Source organism: Protopterus annectens, chromosome 3.part0 (assembly GCF_019279795.1).
Source record: "Protopterus annectens isolate FY-2018-M chromosome 3.part0, PAN1.0, whole genome shotgun sequence".
Classification (NCBI taxonomy): Eukaryota; Metazoa; Chordata; order Ceratodontiformes; family Protopteridae; genus Protopterus; species Protopterus annectens.
The window spans coordinates 1,431,602,052-1,431,627,030 of record NC_056731.1 but is presented as its reverse complement, the minus strand read 5'-3'; positions in this window follow the sequence as shown (position 1 = coordinate 1,431,627,030).

Genomic DNA, 24,979 nt, shown 5'->3' with positions numbered 1-24,979 from the left:
GTGTGTCAACATGTGTGTATGTCTGCTGCCTGTTGTGAGGGTGTATGCAGATATAGTGTTGTGACTGGACACTGACCACACAGGGTGACCATCCCATACTGGTGCTGCATTGTACAGCCCTGTCAATGCCATACCTGTGAGCCTTACTGGCCACCTGTGCAAGACCACCCCCTGTGACATGGCGTGGGTGCATTGACTTGAGAGGGTGCTGACCACACAGACTGGTGTCCCCATCTGCACACAATGGTGTGTGTGCGATAGAGGTGTCGCACGCGATTGCGGACATATCCCTGTACCGGTACGGCATCCGACTGCTGCACACCGTGCACCACAGCTGACAGGTGACACCTGCGGTCAGTAGCCAGCACACTGCGTACGACACCTGCAGAATGTCACCATACCTGTACTGTGTCATGCCATGTATGTGATGTCTCTGTCCACCGTAGCCTGTGGCACCGACCACAGGCGTCAGGTGCAGTATATGTGTGGACATGTGCGTCATGTACCGTGTAATCAACGTTACACTGTATCTGGCTCCGTGCTCCGCAGGTTTATGTGTATAACCTCTCTTCTTGCAATCCCGACTGTCTGTTCTCTATATCACAAAAGCTCTGCACCTGCTCCCATAGTATTCCTACATAGGTAAAATACATGTATACTAAATGGAGTACTACACTGGCCTAGAATCCCCTTGTGTACCCACTTCCTTATAGGTGCCTTCTGACCCAGTTGCACAGCAAATGCATTCACATTCTCTGGCATGTCGAAGGGTCAATTGCTAGCGACCTCTCCTGTTCAGATGGTGAAACTGGGCTTCCTGGGCACTGTTACAGGTGCTTCATGGACACGGACAAGCCGCACCTCCCCCACTGAACATAATACATGTGACAGATGCAACTATATAGCCAGACAGGGGGCTGTGCTCTCTCAAACCATGACCAGCAAGACCAAACGGGAGGGGAAGGACACCATGCACACCACAAACCCAGTGTCACATGTGACTATCGCAAATGCTAATCAAACACATGAACACACTAAGACATACCTGGAGGCACTGTTAAAACATGTCACGAACCTAACGAGCCCTCTGAAGCAGACACACAAGCAACTGCCTCCACAAGACATAGGACATGCAACACATAGTTCTCAACGTCAGTGTGCTAAACAGTCAGAGCCCCAAAGGCAACACACACAATGCCAGACACACTTGTAATGGGTGATGCCACTGTCAGACACACCGACGTCCCACCCACCAGACTGAACAAGGGAATGATCACAGTAGGCTGCCTGTCGGGCGCTGGAATCCGCCGCATAACACAAGCACTCAGGTCACTCCGCAGCATGTACAGGTATGACGCGGTCATTGCCCATGCTGGTGTCAACGACTGGAGACATACCACCCTGGGATACATTAAAGGAGACATAGAGGGCCACTCAGATTGTGTAGCCCAGGCCAGCATGTCCCTGACCCTGGGCAGTATCCCACCCTCATCAAGTATGATGCCACTATACTGGCTCCAAGTGGTCACCCTTGATAATGTGCCTGGTTACCACTGTCAGTCTGAGGGGATCCAGATTCCTCATACCTGGGATGACATGCTTGGCACGCCACGCCCCTTCCCAAGGTATGGCTCGCACCTGTCGCCCCTGGTCTTCAAGGGTTTGGCTAAGGCACCTGCCACCCCCACAGTGCCCACTGCAGGCAAGGCTGGAATGATAAACCTACCACCCTATACTACAAACCTGGACAACAGACAGGGTAATACTGCTCAGTGCCAGTGGTCTACGCCCAAGCTGCACACCCTCAAATGCCTTCCTCAGTATGGAGGACATCGATGTCAGTGCTGTGACTGAAACATTGATCAGGGCTGCTGAGAGCACCCCAGCACTATCAGGTCATACCCCATATCACGCGTTCAGGACCAGAACCCGGACCTAACACAGAAGGAGGGGGAGTCTCCATTTCCATGAAGGATACACACACCTCCAGGTTGGCAGAAATGCACGTAGCAGCGGGGAATATCCAGGTGCAATTAACCATGGGTAGGACTGCCCTACAGTTTGTTGCATGCTACAGACCACCCTCCCAAACCCAGGATACCTGCACAGCCTTCCTGAAGACACTGGTGGGTATGAATGCTCTCACAGCACCGTCATATTGGGTGACATCAACCACCCATACATAGACCGGGAACATTAACCAGGACACAACACCCTACACCAAAGGTTCCAGGTGTTCATACACCTGAATGCTGTGGAACAACCATGCACCATACCCACAGGGGGGGGAACTATACTAGTTCTGATCATCACACATGGGGACGACATGCTCCACACAGGATGTACATCCCTCAATGGTAAGGTCAGACCATATAGTGAACTCACTGGAGATCCGCATCCTGCACCCAACACTGGCATGGGAGACCACAGTGAAGACCTCTCTACAGCGAACCACACACGTCATACGACTGGTGTGGTACCCTACAAGGCCTCCATGCCAGTGGTAAACACAGGCCACACTGATGAAACCCTTACAAATGCCTTCTATGAGCACCCCCAGGAATGTCTGCACCAAGCGATCCTGATAACATCAGGACCTTGTCCACCAAAGGCAGGCACATGGTCTGGTGGACCCCAGCCATTGACAAACTGTACAACAAGAGTTGAAAGCTAATACATGACAGAGCAATATCAGTACCAGGGAAGGCATCACTGATTAATACCGGCGTTAACATACGATCACTCATACAATCATCCAAGGCCACCTGTGGGACTGGTACTGCAAAGGACATATAAGACAACCATAAGGCCTTCCTTAGCTATGGTAGGAACATGGGTGGAAGCACACAGTTATGCCCGGAATTACTCCATAATGGTACAATGATCACTGAACCCACAGACATTGCCAACAAACCAGCGGACATGTTCCATGCATACATCTACCCCCCCCAAGAGGGGACGTATCCATCCCACCAGAGTCTAGCCTCCCAAACATCCCGTATGCCCAGGAGAGAGCTGATATCTGTTAAGCAGTGAACACAGTATCAATGGGACCAGATGGTGTCCCCGGCTGTGTGCTACACAACCTCACTGAGGCCCTCACCCCGCACATAAGGCTGCTGTTTCATCTCAGCCTTACTACGGGCTACGTCCCCGATGGATGGCATACGGCAACTGTGGTCCCACTACACCAGGGTAGTGCTCTTATGGACTCTATACATCCCTGCCCTATCAGCTTGACAAGCCTTGTCTGCAAATCTGTGGGGAGGTCTATACTGGAGCCCATAAATAAAGACATTGGTGTACAACAAATACCGGAACATACCCACATCGGCTTAGTCAAGGGCAGATCCTGCCTCCCAATCCTGGTCGACCTGTTTGGAGGAGTCACTAAGGCCATTGATGGGGGTACGTCGGTTTGCACAGACTACCATGACCTGGCGGGAGCGTTCAAACCACACTCCATGTGGGCATCATAGAAAGGCTCACCAGCATAGATGTAGAGACATATGTCACAAGATGGTTTGTCAACTGGATGGAGGTCAAACCCCACAGGGTTTGTGTTCCTGGTGCCATGTCAGACTGCAAGCTGGTTCCGAGTGGTGGCCCACAGGGCTCAGTCCTGGGCCCCCTCCTGTTTGGCATTCAACTTTCCAATGTGCATGCAAACATAGGGGGATTGTGGCAGACAAGGTATGCAGATGACTGCACACCGGCCACCATACTCAACACCCCATCAGACACGGACATCCACCTGGGGTCTCATAGAAATGGATAACTGGTGCCAGAGCCATGGCCTGATGCTACATGCCAGGGAAGGTATAGACCTACCCTTTGGGAAAGACATGTTCACCCCAAATTACCATATAGGTGGTAATCCATTAAACATGGTGGACGTGATCAGGGACATGGGTACCAAACCTGTCGGTAACCTCTCAACACTCACATTGCCAATGTGGTTGGGAAGACATTCCACTGTGCCCACCTGGTCATGAAGGGATTCACATCCACATCAGGAGGTCATTGTACCCCTGTACTCTTCACACATCAGACCAATGATTGGGTACAACGCCACATTTGGAATGTACCTAACCTGACACCTGCAGCACTCGGAAGGACCTCAAATGTTCCACAACACAGGGATAAAGGTGCTGAAACATATATCACACGCTGCCCGACTGAGGGGACTCTGGCTGTATACCTTCTCATACCGTCTGCTCTGAGGTGATCTGTGCCTGACATACACGGCCATGTCCGACCTGGGTGACATGGACATGTTCCACCTCCTAGGCTCCAAACAAACACGGGCACAGAAGCAACTGACAGAAACCTCAACACGGACATAAATAGGACGTGCTGGAGGGACAGGGTCATCGCCCAGAGACCCCCTACAACATGGACAAAATTCCCAGCCCATGTGAAGCAGAGCCCCTCACTGACTCTGTCCAAGAGTAATCCTGATGTGTGGATGTGTGATGGTAGGTATGCGCCAGGCATCATCTCTGTGTCACTGCTGGACAGAGGGACAGCGGACCGATGGATGTAGTATCCTCATCCTAAGGGGTGGTGAAAGCCACACACACTCTGGCTAGGCTTACACATGCCGTAGGGCACATAGCCTGGTATGTACCTATGCACCTATGTACCTATGTAGAAGTCCATGCAGGTTGCGGGTACCTGTGGTATGCTGATATTGCCAGATGTGCCTGTGGGTAACCCACAGCTACACATGGGGGACTGATAACAGTGCTCCCAGTAGGCACATGCAAGTACACCATATTAGGCATACAGGTTAACAGAACCAACATGGTGCTACACATGTAACCGTCACGCATACCGTGTACACAGCTCAATGTATGCTGCACCTGCACTACAAGGTATGTCTGCTGCATGATGTCAGTACACAACCCACGTCACATACGCACTTGTCACCTGTCATACACAACCACTGCAACATACACATCACGGACTATGCGGACACAGGTATCACATACACCTCTCACTATCTTGTCCACCCTGTGCATCAGAATATATTTGCATAACCGTGCACCGATGGTGTGGATGACAGTGCTGCGGCAGAGGCTTCATCATATGCACAGGGTGATATGTGTGCCAGGGGCATAGGCTGTACCAATGGATGACATCATGTGTGTGTGTAAGGGCCGGTGCATTTACTGGGCATGACTGTGCAGAATGCATGTGGATGTGGTGGAGCCCTACAGTTGTGTCTGCTGTGTGTGGGTATGTGTGTACACAGTTCAGCCATCTGTGATGCCTACACGGGGTATACTTGGCAGCCCCAGACTGTACAGTGCAGGTTGTACGGCTCACTGTGTCTGCCTGCGGCCACGTGACCCGTGCCTGCCTGGGGTCACACGGGCACTACCGGGTGGAGGTATGGAGTGGCCACTCTCCGATGACACATGTCCGCTGGAACCGTGTCCATGCTGGGACCGGCCAGGGCCACGTCCACATGGCCTGCTGTGTCCTGGTGTGGTTGGTGTAGCACCAGCTGCACTGCTGCTGCTACCGGCACTGTGTGAGTGGGCATGAGAGGTGGCACGCACACGTCAACCTGCACTAGGTGGTGTTGCTGGCCTACGGCCACGTGTCCTACGCCTCACCCCTACCAGGTGTTCCAGCACAGACAGCTCACGCTCGCGGATTGACATGCCTCGGTCGAGGATTCCAACCATCTCACCTAATCGCCTATCCAGAACATCAGCAAGCTGCTGTTGAGCATTCGCCAATGACTGAATGTTCTCATTTAGGGAATGGATTGCGGCACTCTGCAGCCTCTGCCCTTCTTGGTTCTGCCGTTCAGCACGTGCCTGTGCCGCCATTACAGTCTGGAACATGCGTCTGGTGATACCAGCTGCTGCACCCTGTACGGCAGGTGCATGTCTACCAGAGCTCCTCCTACGAGCAGCACCAGCCACATGCCTGTGTGGCACATCACCAGTCATTACACTGGCAACATGGTGTGTACCCACACCTTCTGTAGCCACCACACATTCCTGCTCAATGCCAACAGACGCTGACTGTCCTTCCTCTATGGGCAACGGCGATGTGGTATGTGTCGGCATCTGAACCATGTGCGGAGATGAAGGGGACATAGGTGGGATGTTAATCAATGGCACAGCTTCTGCCCGTGACAACCCTGCCTGTGCCTCATGCATATGGTCATCACCGCTAGTATCTGTGGGGACACTGGCATCAGATGGACCGCAGGAGGGGAACGCCCCTACACCACCTGTGAATACAAAGACATACTGTAAGATACATTACACACACACAGACACACATGCAGACACACACACACGCACGCAGACACACACATGCAGCGACACACACACGCTGACACACACACGCAGACACACACACATGCAGACACATCATGCATGTGATATTGCAGATGGCATGCAGCATTCCCACACCACAGCTCAGTGAATGCAGGCCAGACATTAATAGTGGTAGTATGCATACTGCCCTGGGGTGCACACTACATCAAGCAGGTGTCATTTCAGTACGCATGCAGTACACACATTCATGGTAGTTTGCATGCATCACCGTGATACACCGTGTGGCCACAGGCAGGTTAACAGTACACATGGCTGGCTTCACTTTGTCATGTACTCCGCCAACATGTGCGATAACATGTGGACATGTGACAATGGTGTCCCACCACATGCACCACATCAAACTGGACGTCACAGTGCAGTGTTATGTGTACAGGCTACAGATAGAATGCATGTGTAACAAAGATGTCTGTGCAGGTGTGGTTTGTGTGAGCTGTGTACATAGCTATACAGTGGGGAGTACAGGCACTGTGCCACTGCATGGCAGCAAGACACAGGTATGTTTCTCTGCGATGCGTAACATGGACGCATTGCATTGCCATGTCTGCAACACAGTCATGCTGTTCCACAGCACGTATATGGTAGACATTGGTGGCACCTCCAGTGGCTGCAGACAGGCATTGCGGTTGTCTGGTGTACCACATCAGATGTACAGGTGGTCCACTACAGCTATGATCGCACTATGTGTGGACAAAGTGCAACGGTGACTACCCACTCCAGATGTACTGTGTGGCAACATGCCTGTGGGTATCACCCATAGCCATGTTTGACTGGGTCATGGACAATTGTGTGTGATGGGCATCGTGTACACATCCCTGTGGTGGCCCATGTGACATACACCCATACTAGTCTGAGGTGTCACAATCCGGAAGGCTATGCAGACATTGTGGATGTCTGCTATGTCGTGCGTGGGTCATGTCATGGTGTGACAATGTTGCAGACAGAACACCACGTGCATGGGACATGTCATGTGCCATGTCACAACGTGTGCACACAATGCAGGGGCATAGGTCACATTGGTAACACCTGTGTGCTGGCCAGATCACAGCTCACTATGTGGTACTGTGTGCATACCGCAAATGGCATTCCGATGCATACTACATATGCAGCCATTGTAGAACACCTCCACCATTGTATGCATAGCTGACTGCACATATCACACCGATGGGTTATGTGGTGTCATGCCGGTGTATACTAACGGTTGTATCTACTGTACATGGGTGGCGTGTGTGTCGGGTGGTGCAACCTGTATACCGTGACTGGAGCAGACCCAGGTGTGCATGTCATACCTGGCCACATGGGGAATATCTATACACTGTAACATGCCTATTACTAGCAACAGTCTCACCTGCGACAGAACCATGGCTGTGCGACACGCCAGAGGTACCTGTATAGGGGCGACACAACAGTATACACATTATCCATTACTGTAGCCACAGTAAGCACTGTGCATGTCACATCATGTACCTGTGTGGTAGCATGTGTTATGCACATGTCTGCAAACACAGCTTAGCATACTATAGTATGCAGCTTGTGTGGCCATATACCTGGCATGTGTTGGTACATTATGTGGTGTACTGTGACACCCACACCTACATCAGTTATCATACACACATGCAAGACTGACTTACCAGGCAGCTCCAGGCTCGTTGGTTGGGAGACACCCACCTCCACGATGGCAGCGAGTGTTTCTGCATGATGTTCCCTGGGTGTCCCCAGACTGGCCAGGAGCTCCTCCGTGTGTGTGAGTGGGTGCTGGCTAGGTGGCCCACCACCTGTCCCACCTTGTTCTCTGGCGATTGCGGTGGCACGCTGTTTCGCGTGCCATATTAGGTCTGAGCAGTGTCGGCGGATCTGCTGGTAGGTGCGGTTGTTGCCACCCACGTTGTTCACCCTCCTGCGCATATCCTGCCGCACGTCATCCCGCTGCTGTGCTTGCTGTGGCACATGGCTGAATAGTAGCTCGTAGTTGTCGTGGAGCAACGGTATAATCACGTCATCCTCCTGGCGGCTGAAGGCTGGCAGCCGGGAACGTGGCATTATCTGTAAGACATAATGATGGTGACAGGTCACATTTACACTGATGTACTGGCATACTGCTGGACATACATTGCTATGACATGTACGACATCTGCACAGTAATCTCTGCAATGCATCATGGCAGTGACACAGCTGACGTGTTGCCGTCACACCATTAAGCAGTGGGTATCATATCTGTGTGTCAACTCATCACACTGTACACACACCATGTTGATGGTAACCTGCTGTGGACATGTGTACCTGCCTGCACCTGTGTTCATACCAGTTGGCACGTGTCCCAATGTGCACACAGTTCTACTGTTCACCTGGATGCTGTGTATATGTTACTAGGCATCACGTACGCAGCCATTATGAACATCAGCGGTGGCACTGCACACATACACATGGACACGTGTACATGCATGTGTTGTGCCATGTACATCTACACAGCACTGTACGGGTGTTGGACAACCTGCCACGGCTCACCTGTATTGCACATGTGATACACATGGGACATTGTGTAACCATGTGACATGAGCAGGGAAGGTCATGCATAGCATGTGCGCGCGCACGTTGTACACACCAACACACAGCACCTGTGACACCACAGGGTGCATCAGTGCCACATTACTGCTGTGGACGGTTGATAGTGCAAGTGCCATTTGTCCATCACACCATGTATGACTGTGATAGCACGTGCAGCCTTGCTGGGCAGGGCTGCATGGTATGGCAGGGTATGTCACATACATGGCACAGGGATGTGTCCCACCTGGGGGGTACTGATATTGGCAGGGTGGCTGTCCATTCCATATGTCATTGCTATGTGTATATGGACATTACACATGTCTATCATCATGGTGTGGACAATGGCCTTCTGCAAGGTAGGCAGCACGCTGCTTGGTGGGGGTGTGTATGGTGCATGCAGGTATCGCACATCCATGCATACACATTACCCCTGACAGGTGCTATGTGCTGCGATATTGTTCAACACAGTGCTGTATGTGCCCACACACTGCTATCCCATGCACATGGATGGTTGCCTGGCCTGACATGGGTACCACATATGTCTACATCCAGTGCCTGCTGCCACCCCCATGTCAGCTGGTGCATCACACAGCGCCATCCCTCCCACAGGGAGCATGGTGTTGGGCACAGCATAGGTATCCATGTATGGGGACAGAGATGTTCACATAGCAGGGGCCCTGATGGTATCATCCATCGGACCATACACGTATGACGCACACCTCACACACACAGCCCATTCAGTATGTTGTTTGCAACACTGACACAGCTATACTGCTAGGCCAGGGACATTCCCAGATGTACATACACAGATGCGTGAACATCTGTCTGTGGCATGGGCTAAAATAATGGTGGGGTTCAACACATAACGTGTTTGAGTGTGGCTGGCGCAGACGTTCTGTGCACATGTCTACACAGTAAGCCTGTTCTACAGTAGCCAGTGGTGATGTGCTGTGCACATGTCAATGCTGCACATTGTGTTGGTGTCTGTCTGTCCATAGGCCAGTGGTGGGACACACAGGGGTATTAGTGAACATATATGCATGCCACTCTGTACTGCTGTACTGCTAGCTTCTCGGGTGCTAATGTGTCATGGACATGCACACCTTACCCGAACAGGTGGTAGTGGGTTGCCACCCGTACCCATCTCCTCTTGTGGGTTGCTATGATCCAACACCCTCTTTGTATTGTATGTTCAGGCTATGCACCTGTGTGGGGCATGTGGGCATGCAATGCACTACTGCGTACCTTTGCACCCATTGCAGAACATGTCACACAGGTACACTGGCAGCCATACACTTCACAGCTTGATGACGGTACAACACATGTTGTACACACGTAACACATATCCTGTGGGACATGGTCATATGTACAGGCATGTCCAACAGTCACGTACCACTGCTACCCCTTCATGACGGATATGCAATACATGTGGCGGTACAGCAACTGTCACATGTAGTTGTGCAATGCCCCCCTACCTACATGGCGTGGTACTGCCTGTGGGGGATATGCGTCTGCATCCATGCTATGGCCATAGCTGACAGTTGTACATCGATATGTGCAACATACCTCATTTGGTGTTCTCATGGGTGCATGTTCAACATGGCTCTGCATTGTTTGTGTCTGTCACACAGTCATTGTTGTACATGGTTTACATGCCTTCCATGGCTTACTGTGTGTGATTCCATGTACTTAATTGGGATACCAGCATTATACATTATAACAGCGTATTCCAGCCATCACATAGCCTTCCTAGATGACACTGTTAGCCAGCCAGTAGGAGGTGTTCCGCCATCTGCACATAGGTCACACAGTACGACGGCGGCTGACACCCATTCTGGGGACAGGGTTCTGATAGCTGTGGATGGGTGTGATGCTGTCGACAACCATGACTGCGCCTGATGGTCACATCTGGATGGGTAACATTCACAACACACACCTACCTTCACATAGTAACACATCATACACAACAATGGACATTCCTGCCAGAACAATGTGTGCAGTATGTCTGTATGACCACTGCAGGCACCACTGGTGGCCCCCAGCATGGCAGCCAACAGCACCAGTGTATATCCCGTGGAACCATGGGTTACACCAGTCACAACACACCTGTCTCAGATGACCCTGTTGTGGATCACAGTGCAGTTCCACACATCATGTTACACTAGGTATCATGCACTGATATGTTGCGGACATGTGAACGGCTGTGCAACTCAACATATGCACACATGACACATCACCTGGTGCAACATGTCTGTCATACAACATGTTATTGTGACCGCCCTGTGATGGCATTATACAGGCTATGTGTACTGGGACATGTGATGGCTCACCGGTATATTCACCCTCTGGGTGTGTGTCTAGCCAAGTGTACAGTAGGCAGTGGTCTGAACACAGGGACACTGTACATTGACCTACTCTGTCACTGCAACTGTTGACTATGCTCATACTGTACTTATACAGGCATGTGGTATCTGACCACTATGACAGTCCTGGTCGACCACACTGCTGTGGCACACATGACCTGCGGACATCTGCCTGGGGTGTGAAGCACACATGTACATCTTCACATGCTATACTGCCTCTGTGGCGGTGTCACATGACTGTCTCCAGCAGGGCTGTAACAGGCAGGCACGGCATGGGGTCATGTGGGACAATGCTTGCACCTTCCACTGTGCTGCACACAAGCAAGGCACACACACTAGTGCACCACTCACATTTATCTGCAGTGCATGGGACCTGCCTCCATGCTCTGCACAGCACACCTGCAAGTACAGATTGTACACGGATCATACCTCCCAGGCACATACCTGGACTGCAACACACACAGGTGAGGGGATCCCACATCACAGAGTGTTTTGCACACATACTGGATATTTGCCGAACACAATGCATCGTAGGTGCTCCATGTTCAGATACCCATGTTTGTGACCGCTAGACACATTGTAACACGCAACAGAGCTTACACTGTACGCCACAGGTTACATGCTGTCTGTGTTGTCATACTGTACATTGGGCCTCAGACAGCTGATACTGCCATTTGCTGACAGCAACCCACACTTCCCTAGAATGGACACCCATGTACCCACACATGCTTGTGGCATGCACTCCACCTAGCTGGGTGACACATTACACTACACATACCATACCTACACTACCCTCAGCATGCACGATACCTCCATGTGTCTGGTGTGTTAAACCTGGGGTTATCCCCCCTTTGGTAGATGAACATATATGCTTCATGGCCCTGCTAGCCACACCCTGGACACACACACATCGCAGCATACATGGAACATGTGTTCTACAGCCAGTACTACTGACGTCTGCTGACAGGGGTTGTTAATGGCATGGCACCCCGGCAGATGGACAGTGTACATAACTATGCTGACACATACCACAGTGCACTTCCGTAGCATGTACACAATGGTAGGGACCATGCTATTCCACACAGAGAAATGGCGGTACTGGCCTTTTCACAGACGCCATGGTGGTGGTCATGTTCCATGCACATCTGCTGTATGGGCACATGTGCAGGCTGTTGCACGGTGGTGTATATTCACATGTGTGGGGTGCATCACTTGACAGCCATGGTGGGTCCTCATGGTCCATCACATGCTCCAAGGCTAGCTACCTACACATGACTGCCGCACATTGCAGTGTGGGTCCTCACGTACAACAGTCACCCAGGCATTGCAGACTGAGATAATGTTGGCAACATGCCAGGCAATGGTGTACTTACCAACAATACATACTCTCACTCACTACAGGGTTGCAATCCATACATGGACATTGTAGTGTCCCTGTGGACACATACATGGTACTGCCATGCACACGTTATGTCCTAAGACACTGCCCCAATGTCACCTTCCGATCTCCCTAGCTGTTATGTCCCGCCAACCTGTTTGGTATGTGTCTCCACACCAGCCCACTGAATTCACTGCTAGCCTGTTGTCGGACATTGTGTACCTTGACCGTCACACTGCCGCATCTATCGCACTACACATGGGTGGCACTGCATTGCACGTGTGGGACTGCATTCGTACACCCATGACTGGACCATTCTGTATGGCACTGGGGCACATCCTCACAAACGTGCTTCACGCACTCATTGATGACCTCCATGCCTTTACTGGCACCCTTGTTGGGCTTCTGTGTGCCACAGCACACCACATACACATGCTGGCCACCTGTCATACCATTGCATGGGTGGTTGGTGTGGTACAGAGGGCAACAGATCAGACATTGTCCTCACATTGCCCTTCAGCACCATTCCACGTTCTGGTATTGGCAAAGTACACATCCACCTGCACATCATACCCTGTGTCTCAGGATGTTAGGCTATATGACTCCTGGACAGGACACACAGTGGTGCAAGCATATCATGCTACCTACTACATGTCAGGTACATATGGCATTACACAGTCCTCAGTCATGAGGCCCCTCATGTTCACTATTTGCTTACATACACAACATGCTGTCACAGAGTACTGTCCATGCCTAGATATCCCACATCTACACACCTGGCACCATTATAGCTCCACCAGCTCATACTGATAACAACCGTACGGGTGTCGGTGTGGCAGATACATCATGTGGGTGTCATGGCATCAGGATGCATGACACATGGTGCATGCACATCACCTTTGCATAGCAACATTCATCCACTGAGTATCACATGGATACTGTCCCCGTACATTCATATCAAATTGTACATGGTTGCTGCACACACAAATGCCCCACATGGTGCTGTGGTTACCGTATTCCACTGTGGCATGGGTACACATCTGCAGGGCCACACCTATCTGTACTGTGTGTGATGCTGGTACACAGGTAGCCATTGTACCTGTGGCATACACACATCTACACACGGGCAAGGTTACAATACCACATTCGTGGTGTACCTTCCACAACGGCTACGACTTTACATGGCACAGCATTGTCATGCCATGATGTGTACCAGGCTCAGACAGTTTACATATGCGGCTGACAGACAGAAAACACATCTGTACACATCTGCATACCACATACACAGGGGTGTCTTGTGCTCTGACATGGACCATGTCCTCCGCATTACTGATGCATGTAGTACTCTTACATGGCAATTGCAGTGGGCAGTGTGAACGGACCACTCATGGATATGTGCACACATGACACACTGCATGGGCTGGGCTTCTGTGTTACTTCCGCAGACACAACACACACCATGCTGTGGAACATAGGTCCTGTGCACATCCCACAGGGACACACAGTGGCATTGTTCATGTGATAGCTCCCTTGCTGTTTGAGTGACACGTAGTCATGGTACCACCACAGCAGCAGTACTGTGTAGACATGCAGCTGACACCCACCTCTGCTGTTCACTGGACACTACCATGGGGAGGTGACACTACTGTGTACACTGCACATGTGTTTACACATGGACCTGCCGGACTTAATTGTTGCCCACATTGCACCTGCTACAGATTGTTTGGCCATGGTTACTTGGTGTTCCTTCCATTTCGGATGGCTATTATGCTACTACTCTGTCCCATATGTACAGGCCATACGTATCCTGTTATTGTACATACCAATAGGCAATAACTCCATTATGCATGTTATGCATGTGATACTGTGTATGATGTCTGTCATATCCACCATGACAGCTTTACATTACACATAGTTGACATAGTATCCCCTACTGCAAGGCATACGTGCACGTCGGGCGCACATTACGTATGACATCGACGGTATATGCCCATACACATGTGTGCTGTGACAGTATACATACATGTCCTATCCCCTGCTATGGCACTTCCTTGTTGGACATCCACTGCCAGCATCGGCGTGTGGTGTGGCGTTGTTCTCTGTTATGCCCCCCTGTGGCAGCCCTTGTGTTATCCCAGCTGTGTACATGATGTCCCACTGCTGTGCACACGGTGTCCACAGTCGTTGGTATGCTCAGCAGGATAGCACTACATAACCACCTTTCACCACTCTCTGCATTATGGACAAGTATCATTACTTACAAACACCATTCACATACAGTACAGCTTCGTCATACACATCATGCGTTACACACCCATACATATCGTGGGTTCTACATACCTTGTCTGTGTTTCCTTCCGTTTTTCGTTGCGTGTATCGCTATTCCGATTTCTTACTCTATCCGTTTTGGAGTACTAGTTCGGTATGAGCATACGGTTTGAATATCCTGGGAGTCATCCTTATATCCGTTGATACCTGCAACATGTGGGTTCATCACACCAATAGCTGTTCCTCAGTGTGTACTTGTGCGCATATCACCTGTGCATCTACTCCATTCGTACATTACGCGTCGTAACTAGGGTATGGTTGCATTCCTCACCTGGGCGTTGGCTATTTGCCCTACCTTCGTGGAGATGGTCTGTATTGTGTTATGTTATGTGTAACTGCAGCCGCTATGTGTGGCGACAGGTACATTTTTCAGTGGTGTTAGCCGTGGATTGTGTGTGTTGGGTATGGTATTATGTTCGACATGTGGGTGTCCCTGTCCTGACGGCGTCTGTTGATGGCGTTTTGCATTCGGATGTGTAACATAGCTGTTGTATTCCTTTAAACAACGGATGCAAGTATGCATCCACTGTTGATAGTGTTTCCCACACAAGATGTTGCGGTTATGCAGCTGTCATTGACTGCCTGTATGTTTGTGCTGCTATTACGGCTTGTATCCCTTTGATATGTGCGATGGGGAATATCGGAGGTTGTAGGTGACGGATACGGGTTGTGGGCCTTGCATCTCTACATACATGGTATGCTTGTCTGTGTGCTCCATCCCTGCCTGGGGAGTTGACAGTTACTTGTCTGTTGTTCTGGGAGTGTAGGTTGTGTTGTTGTCATGCGGTGTTGGTATCGCCTGCGTGTGTGCTTCCTGCATGTATTCCTCCATCACATCGGTGGTATATCTGCGGTTGTTTGTACGTGACGACTATCCCTTGTCATTCTGTCCCGGATATTTACAGTCATTGTGGTCCTGTACTTGGGATGGCCTGTTTGCCAGTGGTTGCCACCTATTCAGGTGGCGATTGCTTGTTTGACACTTGTAGAACACACAACGGTGTTTACGGGCCGATACGTGGCCACGATCAGTACCGGGGTAGCACATGAGTATTTCCGCGGTACATACTTATTGCTGTGTAACTTTGCCGACGTATCATTTTGCAATTAGCATATCGGTGTCATACATACGGTCATGATTAGTACATACATCCTTTCCATTTCATGTGGAGTATATTCCTGTGGTACATTCTGGGACATTTTCACTTTGCATCGTTATACGTCGCCACACGCCTAGCCAAGGTGGGGCTCTCAGTACTACTTTGGGACTACTGGTGTACATACGCCTGGGGTTACTGTACTGTATGCCAACACATGTTATTCCACTCCGCCTCTCACATGGCACCAACATACACATTTTACAGTGGCACACACATTACACTCGCACAGCGAAACACACGGCACCCTCACCGCACACATACACATACTGCGGCAGTCACAGGGACGGTTGCACACAGTACCTGCATGGGCCGCATCACCAGCGGCAGTGTCTACCTCCCCCCTCATATCATCATAGTATTACCCGCGCATGTACTGTTACTGTACTGTGGCCTGGCGATCATTCCGACTCGCGGTTATGCATTTCGGTATGTTGACCGTTCCATGGGTGGCGGTTTCCTCTTCTGTTAAACCTCCCGGATGCTCAGGTTGTCTTTCACTATATTTACTATGTACAGATATCATGTGTTACTTCTCTGTCACCTTACATCCCTCTGATTCCCTGTCTTACCTGTTGTACTTATATGTATATGTGTACATATATTTCTATGTATGTATGTAATCATATCTATCTACATATCTGTATATGCACATATCTACATGTCTATATGTATACACCTTGCGGTGAACGTGGCAGCATACAGCAACGCCGTCTGCTGTAGGACCCGCGTACGGTTCAGGTGTTGGCGTTCCATGCTCCGCTGGCTGTTGGGTGTGCAGTGTTTGGGTGCTGCCTATGTTGGAGTCACACATGGGGCCACCCATACGGTACACTTTACGGGTGGCCATGTTTGTGTGCCGTCCATTTCACTGTGTGTGCAGGTAGGGAGGTGTCAGTCCATGGGGCCTACGCTGTCAGAGTATGTGCTATATGTTCCCTCTTTGCCAGGGCATAGGCATATTGGGTACGCCTCCGTCTGCCTACTGGGGCTGGCACAGTGTGTTCATGATCCTGAACCCTCTGTGCCTGGACTGGCCTTGGCAGTTGTGGTGGGCTTTGTGGCCCTTCACCATTATGTCCCTGCAGCAGCTGCTTCGAGGATCATATTATGTAGCATGGCACATACTATGAATATGTGGGCACATGTGCCTGGAGAGTACTGCAGGGCTCCAGCGGATGTATCCAAGCACCGGAACCGTGATTTCAGCATCCCAAACACACGCTCTATGATTATTCTGGTTTGTGCGTGTGCCTCATTATGGCGTTCTTGCATGTGTGTGTGTGCATTTCTGATGGGAGTCATCATCCACGGCTCCAGTGCATAGCCAGCATCCCCCACAAGGTGGCCTTGTGGGATGTCCCCCCTGGCGAATACCTGGTACAGCTGTGAGGCATGCCAGATATGGGAGTCGTGGTAGCTTCCAGGGCTGCCAGCACACACATCCATGATAATGCCCTGTGCATTGCACACGACCTGGCAATTGATGGAGGGGAATCCCTTGCAGTTTATGTAGCGTCTACCCTGCTCCTCAGGTAGTGACTTGATTTGTATGTGCGTACAGTCTATCACACCCAGTACCTCCGGGTATTGTGCCACACGGTGGAAGTGGCACATATTGCTAGCCAACTCCTCCTGAGATCTGGGGAAGTATATATGCTCATTGGCATGTGGTAACATGGCATCCAGAAACTGGTGTAGTACCCTGGATGCTGATGCCTGTGAGATGCCCATTATATCCCCAGTTGGCCTTTGAAAGGTACCTGTGGCCAGTATTCGCAGGCTTACACATACCTTTGTGTCCACTGGGATGGGCTCCCCTCTGTTGTTTCTTGTTCTCAGGCGTGGCCGGCACAGCTCCACTATTTGCTGTAAGGTGTCCCTATCCACCCTGTAACGCTCTACTATCTCCAGGTCTTGTAGCCCCTGGTAGGTTACCCTTGGTCTGAACACTCTCCTTCTCCTCTGAGGCCTACGGTAGTTGTCAGCACCCTCCTCCACTACTCCGTCTGTCTCTAACACATGCTGATGGATCACGGCCACGGCGGCACCCAACATGTACATTTTAAAAGTTCCCCGTGTGTTTACACCTATGGTGCAGCGTTTGGGAATACACGGCTGTGTGTTGTGTGCATTCACACTTTATACTGTTGTGCTGTACACCCGGTGATGTCATAGGGTGTGTCTGTGCGGCCGTATCTGGGGATTATCTTCCGTGTTTTACCATTGGCACTGCAACGCTGTTGCCTTTGGTGTTGCATTACTCTTGCCTGCAATGGATTAGCTTTCAACCTTACCTTACTGTTTCTGCATGTTGCACCTACTATTTCCTGGCATGCATCCTGCAGAGCCCTGTCATGTGTAGTTTCTGGGACATGGCATATCGTGCGTTTTGTGTGTCGCCGCCGTTATGCTGCCTGTCTACTTGGCTCTGCTGTATCAGGTCTTCACTCTTTGCAATCTGCTACCTCCCCTACTTTCTTTGCATTCATATGCCTCCCCTATCCCGTTTTGCAGGTTTCTGCATGCAGAGTTGTCAGCTGCCGCCGATTGGCCTTCGTGGGTTGATTACTGTTGATTGCTCATTACTACTCCAATTACACTGCTTCCGCATTTCCTCATATTCTCAACATCACCTTCCTGTATCCGGTGTTTGCGGGGCGAGCATCACATGACTGGGTTAAGGGAACGTAGTCATCCTCGTGCACATGCACCTCTGCGCGCATTGTGTGCTCTCAGCTCAACTATTTCCCCACACACCGGTCCTGCAGCTGTGATGTGCAATGTACAGCCCAGGTTTGCTGGGCTCCAATGTGCTTCCTCCTACAGTGGCACACCCCTCTGCAAGTGACATGTATTCCCTCTGAGCAACTCCTTGGTGTATTACCGCTGCGCCGTTTGGTACAGCCTTATGCTGGCGGGGGGTTTGCGATTCAGTATTATCTGCCTCATTTGCATGGCACTGACTACTAATTCATAGTTACCACGCCGAACACTGCCGCGACTCCTTGGCAACCCTTGCACCGTGGATGTGGCTTTCCATGCATACCATGGTGTATTGTGGCTGTGAAGCTGATGTGTATTACACTGCTCTTTTATGACATTGTCATATTATTTCATTGTTTAGCACCTTCCGCAGACATGTCCTGGGGTTCTGGTGTGAGTTTCTGTGGACATACCATTTATGTTATTATTTACATGTTGTGCATGTTTTCTTTGGACATTCTCTGTGTCTTTCGCCATTGGCATATGGCAACAGTGTGATATCTGATGTTGACAGCCTTCCGTTACTCCTATGTTATGTTTGGGTAAATGTAAACCGTTTTTTTTGGTTTACATTGCGTTCTATATGCTACACCTGCGCCACTTCGTGGATCGCTATATGCCTTCATTTGCATGGTGCAACACCACACATGGGGTGTTTAGCATACCTACGCGGGCGCAGATCCGGCGCACGCCGGTAGTGCACGTGGAATTGGATCGTACCTGAATCGCTCGGCGGCCATATTTGGTATTGTAACGCCTACGCTATGCGTCCGCCTGGCGCAGCGTTCATGAATCCCGGGGCATGTGTATTTGCTGTATCTAGTGGCAGAGTTAATTAACTGAGTGAAGATATAGCAATTTATATACAGATGTTAGTTAGAGTGTGGTGTGATGTGATGGGCTAGGTAATCTTCACACCATTTAAGATTTTGGTTTCAAGTGGTATGTTGAAGGATACCCCAGGGAATATTTTCTAGAATGTCACAGCTGGAACCACGAGTGGGAGGAATATAGAGGGCTGTTATGCAAATGGACTTGGTTGCGTTCATTTTAGAGCAGATACCGGGATTTTCTCTTTGGAGAAAATCTTTGATTGAGTTTGGATATAAAGGAAATTCAAGGTTATTTTAGTAGAGCAGAACTATACCCCCACCTTTTTTGTTTGAGCAGTTAAGGCATAATATATGTCATGCATCACTTTTGGCTAGTGTCTGCATAGCTAGGATAATGACTTGTTACCTAAGATAGTGGCGGATACTCATGTAGGATTTGTTCTTAGCAGATCCTCAGTGGATCACTGTAGATTATTGCTGAATTTTCTAAAACTGGGGAAGAGAAGATGGTGGAGGGAAGGGAGGGGTGGTAATAATGGATGATTGATGGATATGCAAACAGTGTTACATTTAGTTAGTTGGGAATCTTTGTTGAGGACATTGAATGAGGAAATAGAGTAGGGTGCTTTTTTGCAATGGGTTAAAGAAGTATACTCGTCCCAAACAATAACGTTTAGGGTTAATGTGGGGATGTTAGATGATTTGAGTTTCGAACAGGGGATGAGGCAAAGGTGTCTTTCCACTGTAGAGTGATTGATGGATATTAACCAGCTGACACAAAGGTTTAAAGTACTGACAGAGAAGTGGGGGAATTGAGCAAAGAGACATAGAGTTAATTTGTTCAATGATGACTGTATGTTGATGTTAGAAGATGTTGAATGAATACTACCAGAGATATTAAAAGTATTTGAGCAGTTTGGGTGGGAGAAGGGTATGTTGTTGAATACAAAGAAGTCATTAGAAATTATAGTGGGGGAAAAATATCAGGAAGGCTATGACTAACATGCCCACCGATGACAAATTTTTGGGGACCAATGTGATCCTTATGATGAGGGATATACAAAATAAAATTTGGTTAAAATTGAAACAGAAAATACAGGGATTATTTGAAAAATGGTCTAGGAGAGTAGGATCTTTGGTAAGGAGAATTCAGTTAGGGAGAGCACTATTGCTTCATTTAGCCATATTTCTATTGAGTACTGTAGCTGTAGCTGTATTTCCCACAGATAAATTGGTAGAAAAGTTCCAAAAGATGTGGGATTGGTTTGCATGGTGGATTAAGAAAGGTAAGTTAGAGAAAGACTGTATGTAGGAAAGACTGGAAATGGGAGGGTGGAGGATGCTGGAGCTAAATAGATATGTGGAAATCGCAAACATTGTACAGCAACTTGAATGAGTGGGGAGCTCATATCTAAGGTGGAAAGGGGAATGATGTAAGGTTTTAGTGGGTTAGAGAGAGTAATAAAAAGATACGTAAGAAGCGTATCGGAAGACATGGAGGTAGGGATTATTAAAAGAAAAGAATGAGAAAAATACTTGGAGAAAATTAAAAAATAAGGTTTTAAGGGATTGTTTGCTAATTAAGTGAGGAGAATAAAGCAATAAGAAAAAGAACTATGGGAGAAGAGGGGACAGAAAGAAGATGAAATGATCCAAAAGCTCATAAGAGGAATGCGGCATATGGGGGGTAATGATTTGCATACAGCTGGTGGTAGGAACGCTGCAAAAAACAAAAGCCATGCAGGCTAAAGAAGGATAGGAGTGTTGGCAGTTGTTTAATTATGAAAGAAGAAAGGCAGTAAGTAGTGAAAGTGAAAATAAGTAACACATACACAGATCTAAGGGGCAGGAAAGGTAAAGAAAGAGAGGAGAAACTGAAGCAAAGATTGGGAAGGAAATGTGACAGTCGGCAAACAGGAGAGCTGAGGGGAGAGTCTGGGTTGGCAGATAGAATGCTAAGGGGATGATATGTTATTTTGACCTGCATTGGAGTCTGCCCCATTGATTTTATGAGATATCAAAGTGACTCAGGTCTGTGGGGCAACGGGTGAATACTCTGTGTGGACACTGTGGGATGCTGAAAGTGCATAACTCACAAATGTGGTTGTGTTTCCGGGGGTTTAGGAAGAAAAGGATAACATAGGGGACATAGGTAAAGAATCGTATAGTAGACAGGATGAGAAAAGTTGATTAATTTATTTGTTTGGGGTAGAGGAAAAGGGGATGGAATAGTCACTGTGGGAGAGAATGTGAATATTATTGATGGCAGACTGGCTTAAACTGGGAATCAGTTGAAGAAATATGTGATGAGAGATGATAATGGTTCAAGGGTAGGTGAAAAGGATAGTTTGTGGGGAAACAGAGAGTATATGGATTAGGGATTTAGGGGAAAATGGGAAGTATGGGAAGACTAAAGAGATACAAGAGTACAGGATATAGAGGGCTAGTTTTATCAGTTTTAATTTAGATGGAAGGAAGGATAGGAAGCAGAGTGAAAGGAAGTGTGGGTGAATGGGTGATACGTATGACTGGTGTAATGTGTTATGTTGCAATAAGTTGGTTATAGAAAATATGTGTGCAACTTGAAATGTGTTTTCAGCATGTATAAAGTGTGAGTACATTCTCACAGCAATTAGCCAAATCACATAAGCTCTTTCATGATAATTAATATCGCTTCATCATGGTCTGATGAAGCGATATTAATTATAGTGAAAGCGCGTAGATTTTTATTTTATTTTATTTAATAAACATTTTTGGTTCATGTATGTTCGGCTGCAGCTACTGTTTTTTTATTTACATATATTTTTTCTGTATCTTACTGTACCTTAAGCCGTGTTTGTTTTTCTCTTCTAGGCTAATATTTTGTTTGTGGAATTTGAATAAAACTATTTTACATATGTACTGCTTCCGATATTTACTTGGACTTGCGGTGGGTAAAATGGAATTTGGTTGGTCTGCTGTTTTGAACTTAAGGGTTAATGTCAATAGCCTGTCATATAGGATCATAGGATCCTAGGAGGTTACTAGGCTAATGGCCCTGGGGCCCTTTCAGGGCCTAGCCAAGGGTTTATCCCCAAAAAGAAACCTCAGTCAGCACCTGTCATCCCTGTCAATGAGGGACACAGGTGGAACCCCTGGGACAAATTTGTGGTTGCACTTGAAGAGGGCCAGCAAGGTGCTCTGTTTGATGGGTATGGGAAGTCTATTCTAGAGATGGGGCAGCCTCTGGGAGACAAACCTGTCCCTTCAGCAGGTTTTGTTGATGTCGCATATTAAATTCAGGCCTTTTGAGTGGGTAGTGCGTGAGTTAGACTTACGAATATGGAGCATCTCTAGTAGAGCAGGGTCTGAGATTGCCTTGTAGGCAAGACACAGATCACTCCTGAGCAATCTGTACAATAACAAGTAGAGTGATAGTGAATTGAGCCTGTCTGAATAGGACAGGTGTTGGAGGCCATGGATTCTCTTTGTGATGTATTTCAGTGGCCTTTAAAGTTGGTGCAGATGTTTGGAGAAGTACATCCCAAATGGGGTGTTATACTCAATTATTGGTCTAATGAGGGAGGAGTATAGAGAGGTAATAATCTCCTTCTTTCTAGATGCAATCCCTTTGCTTATGAAATGAAGAAAGTAAAAAGCTTTTCTGACCACTGCCACTACATAATGGTCAAATGTGAGGTTGTTATTAACCTGAGTATCCATTCTCTCACCACAGGATTTGTGCTTAGGGGGTTGCTGTTGATGTGGTAATCAGTTGGGGTCATGTTTTTGCCAAATGGGATGATACATTTTTTGCATTTAGCTTGAGGCCATGACTTTGGCAACAGTCATTAGTTGCTGTGATACCCTCTCACAGTATGTTAACATCATTTGGGTAGTCAATGACAGCACCCAACTTACAGTCATCTGCAAACTTGGTCAGCCAGAGGCCCTTTGTCTTTGCCTAGTCCTCTGAGAAATAGATGCCAAACAGTAGGGGTCCTATGACAGATCCCTGGGGAACTCCACCAATGACAAGTCTGCCATCGGAGGTGGAGGTGCCTATTTTGACTTTGACGGTCCTGCCAGTGAGCCATTTGGCCACCCACCTGATGAGACAGGGATTTACCTCAAGTCCTATTAGCTTTTCTATGATGCCCGACTGGGGAGTTGTGTCAAAGGCCTTCTCCATAGGTTTATAGGTGTATACTAAGCCAATGGCCCTGGAGCCTTTACAAGCCTAGCCCATAGAAGTGTGCTGGCATCATGCCACCATTAGTTCCCGGTACCTCTATCAAGTAGAGCCAGTGGAGTGATCCCCAGGGTGAACTTTTTATTTCCCATCCACTCATCAAGATTTCTCTTGAAAAGGCCCTGTGAGGTGCTTTGCTTGACATGTATGGGAAGTCTATTCCAAAGGATGGGAAGTCTCTGGGTTATGAACCTGCCCCTCTAGCATGTTCTGTAGTAATGAGGTTGAAGTTCCTGGAGCGTGTGGTGTGGACGGATTGGGATTTCTTTAGGTGTAACATTTCTAACAGGGCTTTGTAAGTCAAGCAGAGATTGCCTCTTAATAGATTATATGAGACAGAGAAAAGCTGGAGTTTTTTGAGTCTGACTATGCAGGGCATGTTTTTAAGGCCTAAGATTTTCTTTGTGAGATACTTTTGTGGCCTTTCCAGCTGTTGCAGGTATTTAGTGAGCTACATGCCAAATGGGGCATTATACTCAATGATTGGTCCAATGAGGGAAGAGTAGAGAGAGATGATGACCTCTTTATTCCTGGATGCAAAACCCTTGGTAATGAGATGTGCCACATAGAAGGACTTTCTGACCACAGTGGCAATGTGGTGGTCGAATGAGAAGTTGCTGTCAACCTGTGTCCTCAGATCTCTTATTTATTTATTTATTTATTGCAGTTGGTTTACCAGGATAGTCCATTGGGCCACAAGGAACCCGTTTTCAATGGAGTCCTGGGGAGAAAAGCTCCAAAAATACATTTTACATTCTTACAAACATATATTCACACATACATTTAAAGTTTAATAATAGGTAAAAAAGAAAGAAAGCAAAAAATGTAACAGCTAAATACAATGTGCAGAAAGTACATAATAATAATATTTATTAGCTCAGAAATATCCATTTAATACAGAGTAGTTAGGAAAAATTAGTTACTGGAAAGGAAGAGGAGGTTCAGTGACATGATGAAGTGGAGGAAGAAGAGAATATATGGGCTTATCTAATAACTTCTATAGAAATCTGGGTAGATTAA